General features: G+C 42.2%; 1 protein-coding gene across 5 annotated transcripts in view; it reads right to left on the bottom strand.

Moving 5' to 3' along the window:
* ESRRG (estrogen related receptor gamma) overlaps positions 1-20,942 on the bottom strand; it is a 700,961-nt gene that overhangs the window by 529,116 nt on the left and 150,903 nt on the right. For 2 of the 5 annotated variants that reach the window (XM_055419899.2, XM_055419896.2), the window contains exon 1: positions 6,539-13,280. The exons of the other annotated variants lie outside the window; for them this stretch is intronic. The gene's annotated coding sequence lies outside the window, so the exon portion shown is untranslated. Of the gene's footprint in view, positions 1-6,538; positions 13,281-20,942 lie in introns of those variants that run through there. 5 annotated transcript variants of the gene reach the window in all.

Below are 20,942 nucleotides of genomic sequence, written 5' to 3'. Positions count from 1 at the left end.
ACAGTTGCAGGCATCGATGCTAGCTCGGCTCCCCAACGCTGTGTGCAAGGCTGCTGATTGCCAATCCGCTCAACGACCGGCAGAGCAAAAAGAACCATCCCTGTGCACAAACCCCATCCTGCTTCCCTAAAGGATGGGTACCTTGTATTGAGGAGAAAGGTTTTTCTGTGCATCCAGTGGAACTGTGGGCCATCTGGGCTCCTTGAAGAAGTCCAAGTTCTTTTTCGTTTATTGTCTCCTCTCTTCCCTCTTTTCCTGGAGCTGATTAGGCTATGTGCTTAAGAGATGAAATACTCAGGGGGAGTAAAAGCCAACGCGACCAAGTACACAAGTGCTGGAGCCTCTTTTCCTTCACTGGTTAGGTCTGAACAGCCAGCCTACCTTAGAGAAGTCACTTTCCTGCTCTCTCTCTCCACCCCTCCCCAACCCTTCCCTCTTCCGTTTTCTCCTAGGAGCTAGCTAGGTGTACACAAGAGATGTCTTAGGTTGGCCAAAAAGTTCGTGGGTTTCTCCACAAGATGTTATGGAAAATTCTGAACATTTTGGCTGGCCAACCCAGAGAGCTTAGTCTGGCTAGATTTTGACACCTGAACAGGGCCTCTAGCACTCCCCATTCTCTGGCACTATCTCCTCCAGTTCCTCAGATTATGGTGGGGCCATCCCGCAAGGGCTTTTCCCTGAAGCTTATAAGTGTGATTTAGGACAGGCCTTCTGGGACAATCAGCCTCTGAACTTACCAATATGGCTTTGGAATTTAGCACCATACACACATCCCAATACAGGGTTACTTACCCTTACCCTATCCTGTGATCTGTGCTCTGTGGCTCAGTCATGTCTGACTCTTTGTGACCCCAAGGACTGTAGTCCGCCTGGGATTCTCCAGCAAGAATACTGGAGTGGGTGGCCATTCCCTTCTTCAGGGGATCTTCCCAACCCAGGGACTGAATCTGCATCTCTTGCATTGCAGGTGGATTCTTTACCACTGTGCCAGGCATAAGCATTACTTGGGGTTTGCAAGAGACAGAACAATTGGTCACAGGCAAAGTCTTAGATTCTTGAGTCTCCTGGTCATGATATTAGAGAGACAATGTAGTGTACAGTAGTAGAGCCAGAACTTCTAGATTCAAAAGCCGGAATCAGCCACTTATTAGCGATTTGGCAAATCACTCGAATTCTGTGCCTATTTCCTCATCTGGAAAATGGGGACAATAATAGTCCTGACATCACAGGAGTGTTGTGAAAACTAAATAATAATAGGTGCAAAGTACTGAGATCTATGACTGGCACCATTATAAGGACTATAATAAATGTTTCATAATTGGGGTTAAAATTGAAATTTTATATTAAAGGAAAACTATTACCAACACATTAGGCATAGTCAGTTGTCCAGTTTCAGAAAAAAGGTTTAATAGTGATTTAATACAAATGCACATGTTTCACGGAGGCCCTACTTCTTTTCAAAGTAATTCCTAAAGCACGCTCTAGAACCAAACAATCCAATATTTGAAATGAGTATCTCCCAAAGGAAGCTTCTAAAACATCACATTGTTAAACGAGGATTTTTCCATATAAAACTATTGTTTCGCTCCTTTTCTTTCCACCCAACTTAGAGTCTAACTTTCTACTCCCAAATCTCTTTTTTCATTAATTTCTTTTAATAGTCCCATCTATTGGCTGCTAAACCCTATTCTGTCTTGCCTATTTGTGTAGTACTAACATGCTTTTGAACTGTGGTGTTGGAGAAGACTCTTGAGAGTCCCTTGGACTGCAAGGAGATCCAACCAGTCCATTCTAAAGGAGATCAATCCTGGATGTTCATTGGAAGGACTGATGCTGAAGCTGAAACTCCAATACTTTGGCCACCTCATGCGACGAGTTGACTCACTGGAAAAGACTCTGATGCTGGGAGGGATTGGGGGCAGGAGGAGAAGGGGACGACAGAGAATGAGATGGCTGCATGACATCACCGACTCGATGGAGGTGGGTTTGAGTGAACTCCGGGAGTTGGTGATGGACAGGGAGGACTGGCGTGCTGTGATTCACGGGGTCACAAAAAGTTGGACATGACTGAGCGACTAAACTGAACTGAACTGAACACTTGCCCACAATGCTTGGAATGAAAACCTTGCTTAGCAAAATTTCCTAGGCATATACCCCAGGTCTGTTGATGGCTCTTGTTCAAACAGAGCCATGTTGCCTAACTTTGAGTCATGTGTGTTCATCTGTCTTACAGATACCTCTAGATACACGTCTCCTGGAAGCTCAAATCTAACCAAATTAAACACACAATTTTTAACCCAAGTCTGTTCCATTTCTTATATCTCTCATAAAATAAATGGCTTACTACAGTGCTATTTACAGTAGCAAAGACATGGAAGCAACCAAAGTGTTTATCAGCAGATGAATGTGAAAAAAAGATGAATATATGTGTGTGTGTGTGTGTGTGTGTGTATATATAAATAATTGAATACTACTGAGTCATAAAAAATGAAATAATGCCATTTGCAGCAACATGGATGGACCTATACATTATCATATTAAGCAAAGTCAGTCAGACAGAGAAAGAAAATACCATATGATATCACTTATATGTGGAATCTAAAATATGACACAAACAAAATCATTTACACTACATTAAGCATAGTTAGCTGTCCAATTTCAGAAAGAAATGTTTAACTGTGATTTAGTACACAGAAACAGACTCACAAATATGGAAAATAAACTTATGATTACCAAGGAGGAAAAGGGGCAATAAATTAGGAGTATAGAATTAACAGATATACACTACTGTATAAAAAATAAACAAGAATTTACCATATAGCACAGAGAATGGTATTTAATATCCTCTAATAACCTATAATGGAAAAGCATCTGAAAATATGTGTGTATAACTGAGTATACGTATAACTGAATCACTTTGCTGTACACCGGAAACTAATATTGTAAATCAACTATACTTCAATTAATGACTTACTAATTTTTTTTCAAACCATAAATAGATCCTCAGTTCCTCTCATCTATCTCTTCTTTTTTCATATTTAGAAAATGACTGGTCTCTTTGAACAGTGCTTAAGTATATCCTACCACTCCAATTCGGCAGGCACCGTGCCAGTTCACATTCAGATAATCTTGTCCAAGACTACTGCAATAGACTCCAGTTTTCGTAACTCCCACACCCTTCAAGACATTATGCTAGGCACTGCTTCCCTAACCTCAACTGGACCATCCCTCCACGGTCTCACATGGTTTCAATGGTATCCTCAATTCTCCAGGTGCATCCACAGCTTACTGCATGGGACACGATGTCAATGATAACTCTATTAACTGAACAATCCTGGCTTCCTCTTTTGCCTCCACTCAACCATCTTTCATTTTGCACTCCAGCTATATAGAGTTAATAGAGTTTCCAAAACATTCCAGGCGGTCTCCTGCCTTTACATCTGCTCTTCTCTCATCTTATAATGCCTTTTCCCATCTGGTTCATAGGAAAACTTTTTTTCCATAAAGTCTCAGATAAAATGTTAAGCATTTGCTCCCTTTCCTGACTATATTATGGATTGAGTACCCACTAAAATAACCAGATAACATGCTGCTTCTGCTCCTAAGTTGCTTCAGTTGTGTCCGACTCTGTGCGACCCCATAGACGGCAGCCCACCAGGCTCCCCCATCCCTGGGATTCTCCAGGCAAGAACACTGGAGTGGGTTGCCATTTCCTTCTCCAATTCATGAAAGTGAAAAGTGAAAGTGAAGTCTCTCAGTCGTGTCTTAGCAACCCCGTTGACTGCAGCCTACCAGGCTCCTCTGTCCATGGGATTTTCCAGGCAAGAGTACTGGAGTGGGGTGCCATTGTCTTCTCCGAGATAACATGCTAGTCACTGTTATATAGCCATGCCCATGAAAGCAATCCCCAGAGATGAGCTGACTTTTCCTCCATGCCAACCCTGGACCTGCTGCATCTTTCCATTACAGTAGGAAGGGCACTAAGTCGGAGTGACATGCATGTCAGTCTTCCCACTCTACCTTAAGCATGTGCATGTTGCTCAGCTGCTAAGGTGAAAGTGAAAAAGTGAAAGTGTTAGTCACTCAGTTGTGTCCGACTCTTTTGTGACCCCATGGACTGTATCCCACCAGGCTCCTCTGTCCATGGGATTTCCCAGGCAAGAAAACTGGAATGGGTTGCCATTTCCTTCTTCTGGGGATCTTCCTGATCTAGGGATTGAACCCGAGTCTCCTACATTGGCAGGCCAGTTCTTTACCACCGAGACACCAGACACCTGTACCTTCAACACAGTATTCAGCAATATGTATGTTAAAAGAATGAAAAAGCACACTTTGTCTCTTCGACTAATTTGTCCTCAAAGTTTCACTGAATTCAGTTTCACTGAATTTCTCAAAGGGCATAATCACATACAAGGCACCGTGGTCACCAGCACAGGCTTTGCAGTAAGACAACCTCAGTTCTAAATTTGGTACCACTACACTTTATCTATGAGAACTTGGACAGACTACTACTCGGTTCTATAAAATGGAGACAATCCTGGTATCCAATTTCACACGGCTGCTATGATGATGCAAAAGGGGAACACAGGTAAATAACTCAAAATGGCATCCTGCGTGAAGCAACTCTTCAATATATGTTGGCTATTATTTTACCCTGAATACTACTCATCTACCTATATGAGACAACAAACTGTAGAAATGAATAGGCATTAATTGCTTGGTTCAAGAAATTAATTACCCCACACATTTTTCACTTCCCATACAGTTTCCAACTGTGTTTGAAGCTAAAGGGTTAAACAGGCATACACACAAGCATTCTTCCCACCAAGGCTGGTCATCTGAGGATGAGGGTCGGGGAAGGCATTGCTGCTGGTTATGGATGTTAAATCAACAATTTTTTCTTACAACAAACCCCTGGCACCCTGTTCTCACCATGTCATGGCCTGTGATGACTTAGTGTCTCCCAAGCATGACCAAGCGATTAGCGGGGCTGTGTCTCCGCATCTCAACAGTAATGGGAGCTCTCTTTCCATTTGCCATGTATTGAAGCCTGAGCGCTTCGCTGCCTCGTGCATTTTCAGCTTGATGAATTCATTACTCTCCATATTTTTCGTCTCCCTCCTTCAGAGAAAACCTTTTCCTAAAATGCCAGGATTGTTGCCCCGGTTTTAAGAAAATGGGTTGTTTTTTTTGTTTTTTTTCGGTAAACATGCAACTTGGACAGTGAGTCTGCAACAGCTTAGCTGAACCCTGGGCCACTTGAAGAAGAAGAGAGTGAAATGTCAAGTTCTTTACTACAACCCCCACAGCATCTCCTTTCACTGGAGAGAAAACATGCAGGTGTGAGTTGGGCATTTTTCCAAAAAAAAAAAAGAGTACTCTTTTTCAGCTCTGAAAAGGGACAAGGCTGAAGTTATTTGTCCTAGATGGACAAGGATATGCTGGTCTAAACAGGAGACCTGAGAGCTTATCTCCCATGGTTTGCTTTTTTTGTCCCGCATAAACAAAGCCCACCCCCATGCCTTTTTCTCTCCCCCATATAAAGAATGTCAGATCACTTCAACACACTGTGCTCACAGACAGGGATATGGTCGGAGGGTGACAAGGGCAGTTTCTGTTGATCTGTCGTTTTAGAAAGCACTTTCAGAGAAAAGGCAAAGAAATTATCCTAATGCAATAAAATTGTACATGGCAGAAGAACACCTTACTTAAAACCGATCTGTGGCTTGCAAACTTCTTTTCAGCCATATGACTGGCTCTCAGTAGCAAAAGAATGTAGGAGAGAAATCCACTCCACCATAAACAACGTAGGTTCTGCTGACATTTCTGAATCAAGACCTCGGTTTAACGAGTGACAAGGACTCTGCCCGTGTAATGGGTGACGTCACATGCACTGGCCTTTCTGGTGACCAGCGGATGCCAAGGTCACAATCATCTTTGATTTTACCTTCACACACACAAAATGACATGAGCCATCAGTGAACTGCATCTAAGGGCATTAGGAGAATAGTTCAAAGCACTGGCCCAGGCGTCAGGCCACCTGAGTTTGAAACCTGACCAGCTCAGGGACTCTGAATGGGTTGTTTAATTCTCTAAACTTCGGCTTACTTACCTCTAAAATGGGAATGGTACTATACACCTGATATGTAACCTGGTGATAAAATAATACGTGAAATATGCTTACCACTTATTTAAGTACTACAAAAATCCGTATCAAACACAGTGGCATTGATTATTTTTTCTTTGATTATTGTAATTTCCTGATACATCTTCCAATATTTCCATTTGCAGGTATCACAGATTTTCTGGATGAAAAATTTTGCTGTTAACTAAAATTTTTACTTTACCCAAGTAGGAGCAAAATGATGTACCTCTTGTAGACAGACATATGTTTTTAAAAAAGAATCTACTCCCCAAAAGTTGCTAACATACAAAGGCACTGTTGTTGTTTTTTTTACAACAAATACCAGATTGTAACAAAAATGCTTCTTTCTATAAAATAATGTCAAAAAGATCCCACCGGCTATGGGTTTCTTACCTACAGCAAAGCCTTATCCCCCAGAAGGTGAAAATATCCCAAATGGTTATCTCCTTCATTAGGCAAAAATAAAAAAACAAAACAAAACAAAAAACATATCCTGTCATGCTTCTCAGAGGCACAACCTTGCTGTGGTCACACAGCCTCTGAAGATGATGCTTCAGATCTAAATATAGGGATGTGGTGGGGGTGGGGGGCTGGAGATAATAAGAACAGGGGTGGGCAGAGGCCCACGGGCTATAAATAACCAATGAGCATGACTACATTTAGAGCTGCCCATGTGCAGGACTCCAACAAATTTCCCACTTTGTTTCCTGAAACAAAAGAAACAAGAGCATTGTCCAGGTTTCTCTGAACCTCTGGCAGGAATATACTCTTCTGTATATATATAAATATATATATATATATATATTTTGAAGAACTGTAAGCTCTAAATAAATTGTTACCATTGCATTAAGACCATCTCATCCCAAGCTGCATCCACACTCACTAGTTAGGATGACCCGTTCACACTCATCGGCATTGGCTTCATGCAAAATAATAATTCCCTAAACATAAAAGGTTTACCTGGCCAAGTCTTAACAAGCAGAGTACATATTTCAGGTGCAAATATTTGTCCCTCTAACATCTTCAAGATGGTTGCTCTTTACAGTGTTTTGGCAGAAACAAACATCTGTTTGGGGGACAACACCTGATCATTTTCACACTCCTCTAATGGGAAAGCGCTGACTAGATGAAGGGTTTACAAAGACTCTGTGTGCAGAGAGTAAGACCCAGGTGTCTCTAAAATCATCTGTTTAGAAAAAAGCACAACCGACATTGCTGAAACCCTTTAAGCTGTCTCCCTTCAAAATGTTTCTAAGCTCTGTGCTACATAAGAGTCCCCAAGTGAGTCCCCGAGTGAGCCCACTGGAGAATTCTGCATAATCTTAGGCTAGTCACACAGAATATTTGGTGACTAATCTGCATTCCTGTCAAATGGATGGGGTCTATATGCCTGTGGATTTGTAGAGTCCCAGGAGGAGTTTGGGTCCATAAACCACTGAATGAATTCCATTAATACATATATGTGGCTTTTTCACCTGTGACATAAATGACATTTTTTTATTCGTCTATTTCTGACTGTTCTTTATTAAATAATAAACTCAAGAAAAATTTCATACATATCACCAGTGTCTGTAACTATTATTCCTTATTATTACAATGGCTTCTTCTTGGGCTGAAGTGAGAGTCTAATTTCAGAACCATGGTAGATTTGGCCCCCTTGGATGGCAGGGCCAGATCAGCAGGCTACTTCTGCAAAACCAGATCTCTGACAGGTCAGTTGGAGAGATCAGGGAAAAACTTTGAACTTTAAAATATATTTATTAGAATCAGAGGCTGGTGTAGGGCAAGAAGTTCTTTTGGACAACTTTACCATTCATCTGGCTTTCCCCACCCACACAGGGATGCATGCTAAGTCCTTCAGTGGTGTCTGACTCTGTGAACCCATGGACTGTAGCGCCCAGGATCCTATGTCCATGGGATTCTCCAGGCAAGGATACTGGAGTGCATTGCTGTGTCCCCATCCAGGGGATCTTCCCGACCCAGGGATTGAACCTGCATCTCCCATGTCTCCTGCATTGGCAGGTGGGTTCTTTACCACGAGCACCAGCTGGGAAGCCCAGGGATGGGTCCCTGGTAAAGAGATTCTAGAGCTCACAGGTCTGCCTCCCAGGAGAACCTCCATGCACTGGAAGAGACTGGTCAGTAAGACTCCGAGAAATATGCTGGAAACCTCACACCCAGGCTCAGGCTAGAGAAGCAGGCAGTGGTTCAAATTTCTCCAAACATTGCAAAGGCAAAGTTGTTCCCCTGATGACTAAATTACAAGCTATCTGGTCCAATTTCCCCTTCCTGCTTGGAGAAACCTTTCCAGTGCTAAAGGTTTGGAACTCTTGAGAGTGTGCATGCTTTAATAAAATATGTGACTCCACTATAAGCCTACATCTTTGTTAAAGGGAAAACTAATTTCAAGGGAGAAAAGCATGCGAAGGAATCTTGAAGCCTTCTTCTTAGCTTTCCATCCAACCCCAAGATGGAAAAACCCCAAGTCCAGGTCAAGAGTTTGATGAAGATACTCCTTTCCGATCTATCATAGCGGAGGCCACCTTGCTCATATTCCTTCCCTTACCAATTCAATACAGGCTGACTTAACTGTCATCATCTGTATTTTATTTCTTTTGCCAAGAGGTATTCTCTGGCCACCATGATTGTTTTTACCTGCTTGCCTACATGGCAGTCCATATAGTCAAAGTTATCCTTTTTCCAGTAGTCAGGTATGGATGTGAGAGTTGGACCATAATGTGGACCATGAAGAAGGCTGAGCAGTGAAGAACTGATGCTTTCGAATTGTGGTGCTGGAGAAGACTCCTGAGAGTCCCGTGGATTGCAAGGTGATCAAACCAATCAATCCCAAAGGAAGTTAACCCTGAATATTCACTGGAAGGACTGATGCTGAAGCTGAAGCTCCAATACTTTGGTCTCCTAATGCAAAGAGCCAACTCATTGGAAAAGACCCGGAGGCTGGGAAATATTGAAGGCAAAAAGAAACAGGGGTGGCAGAAGATGGGATGGTTAGATAGCATTCCTGAGTCAATGGACATGGGTTTGAGCAAACTCCAGGATATAGTGGAGGACAAAGGGGCCTGGCATGCTGCGGTCTACGGGGTCACAAAGAGTCAAACATGACCTAGCAACTGAACAACAACAACTACATGGCAGTGTTGATGTATAAGGAATCAGCATCCAACAGCAGCCCTGACCAATGAGTGACAGGAGAATTGGTGAACAAATATTTCATCTTCATCACCTACTGGAGGGCTCACTCTGAGGCTTCCCAGAGTTTCCCAGCAGGACTGAGTTCCACGTATCACTTCCTTGATGATGAAAATCTTTACTGGCTGCCTTCCCTTCTGTGTCTCCCTTCCTCTCTGTTCTACTGAGATCGCTTCCCAAATAAATTATTTGCCCTTGAATCTGTGTCTTGGGGTCTGTTTCAGCTGGAATTCAAACTAAGGCTCTGAGATATTTAAGCCTCAACAGAGAAAACACATTTGGAAGAAAAGAAAGACACACCCAGAGTTGCATAATTACTATTAGATGACCTATTATAGTTAACTCCAGGGCTATACATGTCCATCATCATCTCTGTTTGAATAAGAAACTTAGGGGGAGGAAATGACTTACCATCAGGATTTAGGGGTTCCATGAAAACTGCAAAGACTTTTTGGACTATCTGTGAAAGACTATTTTTTAATCTCACCCTGGATTCTGCCCATGATCTCTCATAGCTACCCTTTGCTTTCCTCACTGTAATTTCTGAAGCTCAGGCTATGAGTGTTCCTATAGGAACCAGGTAACAAGCCCACTATCTTCCACCTCCTGCCTGCTATATGGGGCCCCTTCCCCACCTTCCCTATCTGTGCAGCACTTGGCTCTGGCCTCATTTTAGTTGCCACCTTTTGGTCTGAGAACCACATCCCTCGGATCCAGTGGGTTCTGAATTGATGGCTTGACTATTCAATTCACACCTGGCTCCTCCTCTTGGGTAACTCTTTGGGTTCAATAACCTCACGTTTGTACCTTTGTCTGGCTTGGATTCTGGTCTCTACACACTTGCTGCTCTTGGGCTCTTCCCCATTGACCTGTGCCTTTCAGAGAGCAGGATCACAGACACTTTTGGCCAGCCCTCCTGTTTGTCCCTAGCAATTTACCACATGCTCAAGGAAACATTTATTATGGATACTTATTCAGACAAAAGTGAATTAGAAGATAAATTTGCATAAAGAACGATAAAACAAAAACAACTTTTATGTGTTTTTTCAGTGCTTCAAGTTTTGGTGTTTTTTTTTTTTTTCCACTAAAGGGAAGGCCCCTCAATCACAGCCTTTTAACTGGAAAGGCAACAATCCACTTCTGTCATGAGACACGAAAGACAGAGGTTGCAGATGGAGTCTTCCTCATGCGCCCAAGTGCTTAATGTTTGTATTTAATTCTTTGTCTGTTAGGGGAGGTGTGGGTAATTCTTGTCAAGGAGATAAAACTAAATATCAGACAGGAGTATATTACTCAAAAAGAGATTTCTAGATTTAGGTAATGTATCACCCTTTCTCATGTCAAAATCTTTCATCAGGGAGGTAAAAATATAATTTCTAAGATAACACCAATCAAAAACTGCAACTCAACTCTTTGATAATATGTGTATATGTGTGCGTTTAAATCCAGCACCAGATTTCCTTCAGACAATGTCCTATTCCCAGTTATTATTTACTTAGACCCAGCACCTCAGTGATAGCTCACACTTTTTCCTTTGTATTCTAAGGTAAAGGGTGTTCCTGCAGCTTTCTCCTTCCAGGAAGGCTGTCTTGATTTTCATGGGTTTTCACCAGTGCTTCAATAACGGGTGTTTACAAGACATTCTCCACTGGAAAGAGTTAGTGAGGGGGATGTTCTTCTGTATCAGTCATGGCTGAGATGTTTGGACAGTTTCCTAAAATTTACTTTCAGAGAAGGGTGGTGTGTCTTTAATATAGATGAACGGTGTGTGTAGGAGTGAAGTTCAGGGGGGAGAGGAGAGATCCTGAGCTCTTTAGAACGAGTCTAAGTTGAAACAGTCATTAAAGTAGCTGGATGATTAACAAGCTATGCAAATAATCTATAGCAACATCATGAAAATCTCTTATATCCCACAATTCTCTTAAGATGATCTGAACTCACACAGAAATGTCATCAGAGATTTTTCCTACATGGGTCTGCTCCTAGGTCAAACTATCCATAACCTGAAGGATAACATGAAAGGCAAAGATGATGTTTCCTAAACAGCGTAACAGTTTCTAGAAGAGATTAACATGTGTTAATCAGTGTGCACCCCTCACCCCAGAACATTGATGCTCTGTAATCTTAATCAATAAGCCTTATTGTTAGAGCTGAACAATAAATAATACCTCTTATCTAAATTGCAAAAATTAAAAAAATAACAAAAGCATATATATTTTAAAACAATCACTGCAAACAATTCACTAACCTCATCCCTATAGTTCCTTTAATGTTTGGCCATAGTACCATTTTGATATCATTAAGTTTAGAAAGACAGTTAACTTCATATATCACTATATCATGTTTTCCTACACAGAGAATCGAGTTCTCTGCCATTGGAAGGACTGATGCTAAAGCTGAAACTGCAATACTCTGGCCACCTCATGCGACGGGTTGACTCACTAGAAAAGACTCTGATGCTGGGAGGGATTGGGGGTGGGAGGAGAAGGGGACGACAGAGAATGAGATGGCTGGATGGCATCACCAACTCAACAGACGTAAGTTTGAGTGAACTCCGGGAGTTGGTGATGGACAGGGAAGCCTGGCGTGCTGCCTTTATGGGGTCGCAGAGAGTCGGACACGACTGAGCGACTGAAGTGAACTGAAACAAATGTTAGAAGACTTACTCAGATTTTAGAGTTTGGACTGTTCTCAGCCAAGCTCTGCTGAACTCTAAGGGTGTTTGTTGTTGTTGCTGTCACTGCTGTGCTGTTAGCCATCACTACATCTCATGAATTCAGCAAATACTTGAGAGTCCACTCTGCACCAAGCATTGGGCATACAAAGACACGTGCACCCCAGTGTTCACTGAAGCACTATTTACAATAGCCTGGATATGGAAACAACCTAAAAGTCCATCAACAAAGAAATGGATAAAGAAGACGTGGTACATATACATAATGGAATATCACTGAGCCATTAAAAGGAATGAAACTGGGTCATTTGGAAAGACACGCGTGGACCCAGAGTCTTACGTAGAGTGAAGTCAGAAAGAGAAAAACAAATATCATCTGTTAACACATATATGTGGAATCTAGAAAAATGGTACAGATGAACCTATTTGCAGGGCAGCAATAGAGACACAGATGTAGAGAATGGATATGTGGACGTGGCGGGAGGGGAAAGAGCGGGTGGGACGAGTTGGGAGATTAGCATTGACATACAGACACTACCATGTGTCAAACGGGTTTTCCTGGTAGCTCAGATGGGAAAGAATCCGCCCGCAATGTGGGAGACCTGGGTTCAATCCCTGGGTTGGGAAGCTCCCTGGAGGAGGGCATGGCAACCCACTCCAGTATTCTTGCCTGGAGAATCCCCATGGACAGTGGAGCCTGGAGGGCTACAGTCCATGGGGGAGCAAACAGTTGGACACAGCTGAGCAACTAAGCACAGCCATGTGTAAAACAGCTAGTGGGAACCTGCTGTATAGTGCAGGGAGCTCAGCTCGGTGCTCTGTGATGACCTAGAGGGGTGGGATGGGGAGATAGGTCCAAGAGGAGGGGATATCTGTATGTGTATATCAGATATGTATATGTGTAGATCACATACACCTATATGTGTGTGTGTGTGTATGTATATATCTGATTCATTTCACTATGTAACAGAATCCAATACAACATTGTAAAGTAACTATATCCCCAATTAGAAAAATGTGAACAAGACAATGTTCTTTCTCTCACAAGGCTTACACATCTAATGAGGGAGACATCCAAGGCATATGTAAATGTATCGCTGATAGAGAAATACAGAACAGGATAGGGTAGGTGACTAGAAAAGAATGATCCTCTGAAGAGCAAAAAACAGAGAAAGGAGGCAGAGTGTGAAAAGCCATGGTTAAGAGTTGTAGGTGAGCAGGACTCTATGGGGCCTTCCTAGGACAGACCTCCCACCCCACCCCTTCCCTATGGCCTCTGCCTGCCTCTGGTCTGAAGAAAACCTTTAGCCTTCCAAGCCTTCCCTGAGTCCCAAAGAATAAATTTAACTAGAGAAATAAGAAAATGCAGAAGCAAAGGAAAACAGTCAAACAAGGCAAAATAATAATAGTTTAGCTATTAAGCAAAGTCTTTTAGTGCGTCCTCAAGGACTATAGATAATATTCTGAGGCATATGGTTTGAACTCTTTTGCAGACATTGAAACCCCCACCAGGTGGAAGACATTCTATTCACTGCATGCTGCCTACAAGCATGGGGAACCTCAAACCAGTTGGAACCAGAAGGTTGATGACGCTGATTCCACTTACTTCACCACCAACCAATCAGAAGAATGTCCATGAGCTGATCACAATCCCTGAAAGGCGCTCCCTTATCCTGTCTTTAGAATCCTTTCCCTGAAAGCCATAGAGAAGTCCAGGCCTTCTGAGCACTAGCAACCTGGACTTCTTGCTTGGTGTCTTCAATAAACATTGCACTTTCCTTCAACACAATAGATTGGTGTCGGCAGACTGGCTTTGCTGTGAGCAGGAGAGTGGACCGAAGTCTGGTTCAGCAACAGCATCAATACAGATTTCGCTGAGTAGGTGCCACGTTTGCTACCAAAGTAAACTTACAGACTAACAAACAAGAAAAAATAGACTCTGGAAAGCAATTTCCAGGTGTGTTTTATTTGTGCTACTTCATGCACCCCATATGTGTCTCTCTGGTATAAATCCCACTTCATTCCATCACTGAGCTATACCTAGGCTGAGATTTTCATCCCCAACTTTCCCCAGACAGGGTGTGATATGCTGCTTATAAAGGCCAAAGGATAATAGAGTGTCGCCAAGTGGATTGCAGATTCCCATGCAGCCTGGACTTTTCAGACCGAATGAATCAGCTGGCCCTGCGTGACCTCAATTAAGATAGGAATGGGGGCTTCGCTTTGGCCACACATCCTAAACCACATACTGTGCTTAAGCTTCCAAGCTGTCAGTCTCTGTGACTCCCCTTTAGCAATACTTAACAACGACTTGTGACATGAGATTCTGAAAGCTTTTTGAAAGTCTTACTCACTAATGGACAGACCTCTTACATATTTTATAGAACTAAACAAACATCAAAGTTAACACTCAAATGCAACTTGTTTTTTTCTAAACCCTCTATAGCCTTGTCAGCATATAAACTCTCCTGCAGGTCTGAGTCAAACAAAGAGTACATGAGTGATGAATTTTTAGGGGAGAAAAAAAAAAAGATTCCAAGCTTCTTGAGGGCCAAGACTTAATTTTACATTTTTGCTTCCCAGTGCCTAGCACAATGTCTGACACCAAGTAAGTGGGCAAGTAATGTTTAATTGTACTGAAGTGGGGGGGAGGGGAGGAAATTGCAAAATATTTAACCACATAGAACAATCAGCTTTTGCTGATTTTCCCTTAAATATTATCCAAAGTTAAAATGTAACTGAAAATAACAAAACATATTTATATATACAGATACAGAATTCTAAGTACACTCTAAGCAGAGCTTTCTATAAGACTTTACAGGCTTCTCAAATTTCAAAAGCACACACAAGTAACATTATGACCAAGGATTATGATAATGGGGATTAGAACAATAGTGACCAGAGATTAACTGCTAATCAGGTGCCAAGTACGGTGTTAGACACTTCCTTGTGCTCTTCACTTAACACAGTAGATCACAGTATCACATCACCTCCTGCATCCAGACTCCTTTAATCACCACATCTAAAGTGGCACCAGGGCTGGCACTAGTGGTAAAGAACCTGCCTGCCAGTGCAAGAGATGTTAAGGGATACCGGTTGGATCCCGGTGTTGGGAAGATCCCCTGAAAGAGGAAATGGCAACCCACTCCAATATTCTTGCCTGAAAAATCCCATGGGCCAAGGAGCCAGGCGGGCTACAATCCAGGGGGTCGCAAAGAGTCAGACAGGACTGAGTGACTGAGCACACATGCATGCAAAGTAGCACCACTGGAATGCAAACCAGTGTGGTCACTATGGAGGATAGTATGGAAGTTCCTTTAAAAACTGAAAAAGAGAGTTACCATATGATCCAGCAATCCCACCCCTGGGATTATATATCTGGTAAAAACTCTAATTGGAAAATATACATGCACCCCAGTGCTCACTGCAGCACTTTTTATAACAGCCAAGACATGGACACAACTTAAATATCCATCAACAGACAAAAAGATAAAGAAGATGTGATACAAGTAAACAGTGGAATATTAGTCAGCCACAACAAAGGACAAAATAATGCCATTTGCAACAGCATGGATGGACCCAGAGATTATCACAACAAGTGAAGTAAGCCAAGGGAGAAAGATAAACACTATCACTTATGTATAGAGTTTTTTAAAATGACACAAATGAACTTACTTACATAACAGAAATAGACTCACAGACATAGGAAACAAATTTACGGTTATCAAAGGGGAAAAAAGGGAAAGGATAAATTAGGAGTTTGGGATTAGGAGATATAAACTATTATATTAAAAAGGGATAAGCAACAAGTCCCTACTATACAGCACTAAAATGGAAAGGAATATTTGAAAGGATATATATGTATATATACAAAAAACTGAATTGCTTTCCTGTATAACAGCAACTAATATAACAATGTAAATCAACTATATTTCAAAAAAGAAATTAAAAATAAAGAAAATAAAGTAGCATCACTCTTGGGTTCCTCTCACTCCTTACCTTGCTTTATCACCCACCTGCTGATGTTTTGTATATTTACTTGTTCAATCATTTCTTAAATCTAGAAAGTGAGTTCCATGAGAGCAGTGACTTTATACTCTTCACTTTAGGTTCTTGAGAAATTTAGTAAAAACTGAATGAACAGCTGATGAATGAATGATTTCATTCACCCTTTAAAACAGCTCTGCAAATTAGTATGTTTAGCCCCAAGAGAGTGCACCTGCATCTCCCTAAGCCCCACACCCTTTTGGTGCCCCAAACCGACACGTGTTGAAAACACAAACAAGCTGAGGGAAAGTCCTCCCCGCCTACCCCTCCCTTCCCTTCTCCTACCTTTCCTTGGGAGGACCAGAGTCTCCAGTTCTTTCCTCCCTGGCACATTCTCAGCGGAAGACAATGAGCAAAGTCAACACGGAGTAACCACTTCCCGTGTTATTTTTATACAGCATGCCTGCCACCCAAGAAGGAAAGGTCATATCACTTGGAGTTTGGGAGCAGAGATCTGGAGATTTACGAGTCCTCTCTGAGTCACCTGAAGCATCAGTGCAGCGTGGACCTGGCCTGAGGCGGGGACTGGAACCGGGGAGGCTGATTCCTGTGAACTCACCGAGACGACGATGGCATATCCAAGGTTAAGGTGACGGATTTTCCTGTACTGCAGTCTTGCCCATTTATATCCAAGACCCTCCACCTCTGAGGTACCCTGTTGAATGACTCACTCCTGGCTACACTTGTGCCTCAAAAAATATTGGGTAGAGATTGCGCTCACTCTGGCTCCAGTTCCACAATGACCTCACTCAGGCTCCTGGTCCATAATGATGAGGTTCTGCCTGAATTATAACCTACAGCAGATTTTTTTCAGTTACTTCTTTCAGAAAAAAAAAAAAATGGACTTTTATCTTCCTTATATTTTAAATTTTATCTCCAAGTAAATATAGCTTTTTCTCCAATATATTTTTATTCCAGGAGGGCGATGGATGCAAACAGGAGCCAATGTTTTAATTGCTCTAATAAAATGAATCATCTTTTTCATGCGCATTTTATTTCTTGCAAAGATTTCTTTCTTAAATCTGTGAGTGCATGTCTGAGAGTTCTGAAATAGAAGCATATCTCTGAGCCTGCTAACTACATTTCCCATAGTAGGCTATTTAAAATGTATCTTTAAAGTGGATTACACATCTCAGGGGACTGGTAATGGGCTATGGAGTCACCGGTTCAAATTCAGTCCGGACTTTTAGCAGTGAACAAAAATCATTATAAATGAGAACTGCTTGGTGTTCTTTGGGGAAAATGGATCAATGGTTCCTCTCTGGTTCCCAGTTCCTAGTTCCCCACATCACAAAGGACCACCACCATCTCAGAAGCACTGAAATCCTCCCAGTGATAGGGGACCCAGAAGAGAAGCATCTGTATGTAGATACACACAAACACACTCACGTGCATACTGAAGATGCACATATATAAACATACATGTGCACATACACACATCAACACACACATACATATATCCTGGTACAACTATTTTGATCAAACTCATCCCTAAGGGACAGTAAGACGGATATTGTAACCATTGATCTGACAACACTCAATTCAATCAAAACTGTTCAACAACTTAAGAATGTGCCTACACCCCTCTGTGGTCCAGCTCTCGCTGTGCAGGATTTCTGCAAACAGACGAGAGCACCTTCAGAAGCCAGCCAGGCCATTCACTGTGATGAAACAGAAGATGACACCAGTCTTCAGGGAAGTCAGTCTGGAGGCTTTCAGGAACCCGAGCCTGCACTTAAAGATCAGAGACAACTGAGGTGACTGCTCAGAAACCATACCTTTCCTCAGAACCCAAGAGACTGAACGCCACTCTTCACCCCTGCTCCTCCTTCATCTTTTGCCTCCCATATATCAGCAAAGCTTATCCATCTCTACTCTTCACATACCCTGAATTCATCACTTATTTCCATTGACATCATCACCTTCTTAGGAAGGGGGACCACCATCGCTCCCCTTGAATACTGCAACCTTCCTGTATGTCCTTGTCTGAGATTTGCAGTCTAGTCCTTCTCTGTGAACACTCCAGATCACCACCGCCCTGCTTAAAACCACTCAGTGGCTCCCCACTGCTTCCGAACAGGGTCTATATCTCTAAAACTGCCAATAAGACCTTGACGATTTCACCACCGTAGCCTCCTTCTCTGTGTTCACATCACAGAAACCACAGACCCCAATCATGTCTATTCTTGTGATGCTTCCAACTGCCGGTCTGTATTCCTGCCTTCCACCATGTTTCCTCATTATTATGAAAGCGTCCTCTTGACTCAGTGTAACCGTCATTTCTTTCAAAGGCGTAACCTGACCCTTCCAAGTTCTGGGTTGGGTGTCATTCATATAGCCCTATCACATAATGCACTATACTAAAGCAGAATATTATCCCCTTTAGGAGGGGCTGATCCTTGTTCATTGTTGAATCCCTAGTCATTAATATGGTTGTTCAGTTGCTAAGTTGTGTCTACCCCTTTGCAACCCCATGGACTTTAGTCCACCAGACCCCTCTGTCCATGAGATTATCCTGGCAGGAATACTGGAATGGGTTGCCATTTCCTTCCCCACACCAATATGGTACCTGTGGTTTATTTTAATGAATAAATAAATGAGTTCAGAAATGTTTTAAAGGGCTTATAGCATTTTCTCTTTCACGACTATATTCCTCCTACCTTTTTTGTTCTATTATAAACCAAACTTGTGTCCTAGTCACATCCTATTTATTTTTTCATCTTGGTATAGACCTCTCTGAATATAAAGCAAAGAACAGCAGCAATGGAGAGACGACCACCACTGCAAGCCAGGATTCGAGAGGTAGGTTACTAAGGAAAATCAAATACTAGCCTTTTGGGGAGGGCTTTTATTCACTTTTTTTAAAGAGCAATTTATCCTGTGCTTGAAGAGTTTTAGGCAAGATATTATCTGAAGATAATGGAATCCATTGGATCACTGAAAGGTAAGACACAGGGAAAAAGAAGAGTGAACATCAAAAGAAATATGTGGACAAATCAGAGGAAAAGCACAAAAGAACAGGTAAGGAAAAGGAAAGAGGGGACAGTGTGATAGGGTAATTTGCACTCAGTAGGTCTTATTTTGACAGTTGAATAGATCAATGAATGAGTGAGGAAAAATCAAGGGATATCCAAAAAGGTTAAGTAAGTCAGTTCAGTTCAGTTCAGTTGCTCAGTCGTGTCCAGCTCTTTGCGACTCCATGGGCTGCAGCACACCAGGCCTCCCTGTCCATCCCCAACTCCCGGAGTTTACACAAACTCATCTCCATTGAGTCGGTGATGCCATCCAACCATCTCATCCTGTCATCCCCTTCTCCTCCTGCCTTCAATCTTTCCCAGCATCAGGGTGAAGTAAGTCAGAGAAAGAGAAATATCACATGGTATCCCTTATATGCAGAATCTAAAAATAAATGATACACATGGACTTATTTACAAAACAAAAACTCACTCACAGACGTATAGAACAGACTCATGGTTACAGGGGGGAAGGTTGGGGGAAGAGACAGTAAGGGAGTTTGGGATCAACACGTACCTACTCCTATATTTAAAATACATAATCAACAAGATCCTACTGTGTAGCACAGGAAAGTCTGTTCAGTGTCTGTGGCAGCTGAGATGGGATGGGTATTTTGGAGAGAATGGATACACGCATATATATGACAGAGTCCCTTTGCTGTCTACCTAAAACTAACACAATGTTGTTAATGAGCTATACTCCAATATAAAGTGAAAAGTTTTAAAAAGACACCTGGACTTAGATCTTCTGTCTAACATGTTATGTATTCATTACACTCCAAAAGTGCTGGGCTCTTCCCCAGCCCAGTCAACTGAGAGCAAAACTCGATTTTATATTAAGAATAGTATGTGCTTAGAATGTTGATACCATTCATTCACTCATGTATTCGACTAACAATCCCTAAGTACTCTCAGTGGCCAGACCCCGTATTAGGTGTGAAGGACCTGACTGTCAAACACGTCACCAATGCCCCCAAGGAGACTGCAAAAGAAAGCACTAAATCTTCTTAAAATTGGAAAGAATCTTCTGCTTTATACTGCACAGCCTACATAATCTGTGAAAAAAAAAAAAAAATCAGAATCAAAAGTAATAGTGTGGCTTGGACAAAAGCCACAGGAAACGGGGGCATCTTTCTCAATAGAATTAGATGACATTATGACATGTGCCCATTTAGAATGGAACTGCAAATCATAAACATGCCAAAAACGTGGAGAAGAAAAACATTAAAGGAGCTAACAGTAGAATATTAAAGACAGATGTAATTAAAGAGAGAAAGGCATAATAAATACTGGGTACTTTAAATTCTCTTTGTCATAGGGCTAGACTGCAGTTTGACTCCCAATCCCATTAAAGTCATTCTAAATTGATTCCTTTGGTATAATGAGCCCCTCCTGATAACACCAAAACACTTGGCCTCACAAGAGCTCCTAGAAGTGGCCCTGCGGAGTCAACCACCAGAAGGACAGCCATGCAGGGAGGTAGCAGACACTTCATGTGGAACCCTGTGGACAGAAACACACACCCACATCCCGTTCTTCCTCCCCAGACCCTCAGCCCAGGAGTGAACAGTATCACTTTGCTGTCCACCAGGAGACAGAGATCAGACCTTTTAGAAGCATATTTCAGTAACAAGGTCCTACTGAATTCCCAACTTTGTTGTTGCTGTTGTTTTGTTTTCGGCCACACCACATAGCCCACGGGATCTTAAGTTCCCCAACCAGAGATGGGACCAGTATTCCCCTGCAGTGGGAGCGCAGAGTCTTAACCACTGGACCAGCAAGGAAGTCCCTGAATCCCAACTTTTGGCATTTGCTGGCTATAAATACCTTAGCCTTGAAGAGTTATGATATT

This window comes from Moschus berezovskii, chromosome 17 (genome assembly GCF_049115385.1).
Source record: "Moschus berezovskii isolate FMDL1 chromosome 17, NW_MosBer_1.0, whole genome shotgun sequence".
NCBI classification, from domain to species: Eukaryota; Metazoa; Chordata; class Mammalia; order Artiodactyla; family Moschidae; genus Moschus; species Moschus berezovskii.
This window is presented reverse-complemented; position numbering and strand designations above follow the sequence as displayed.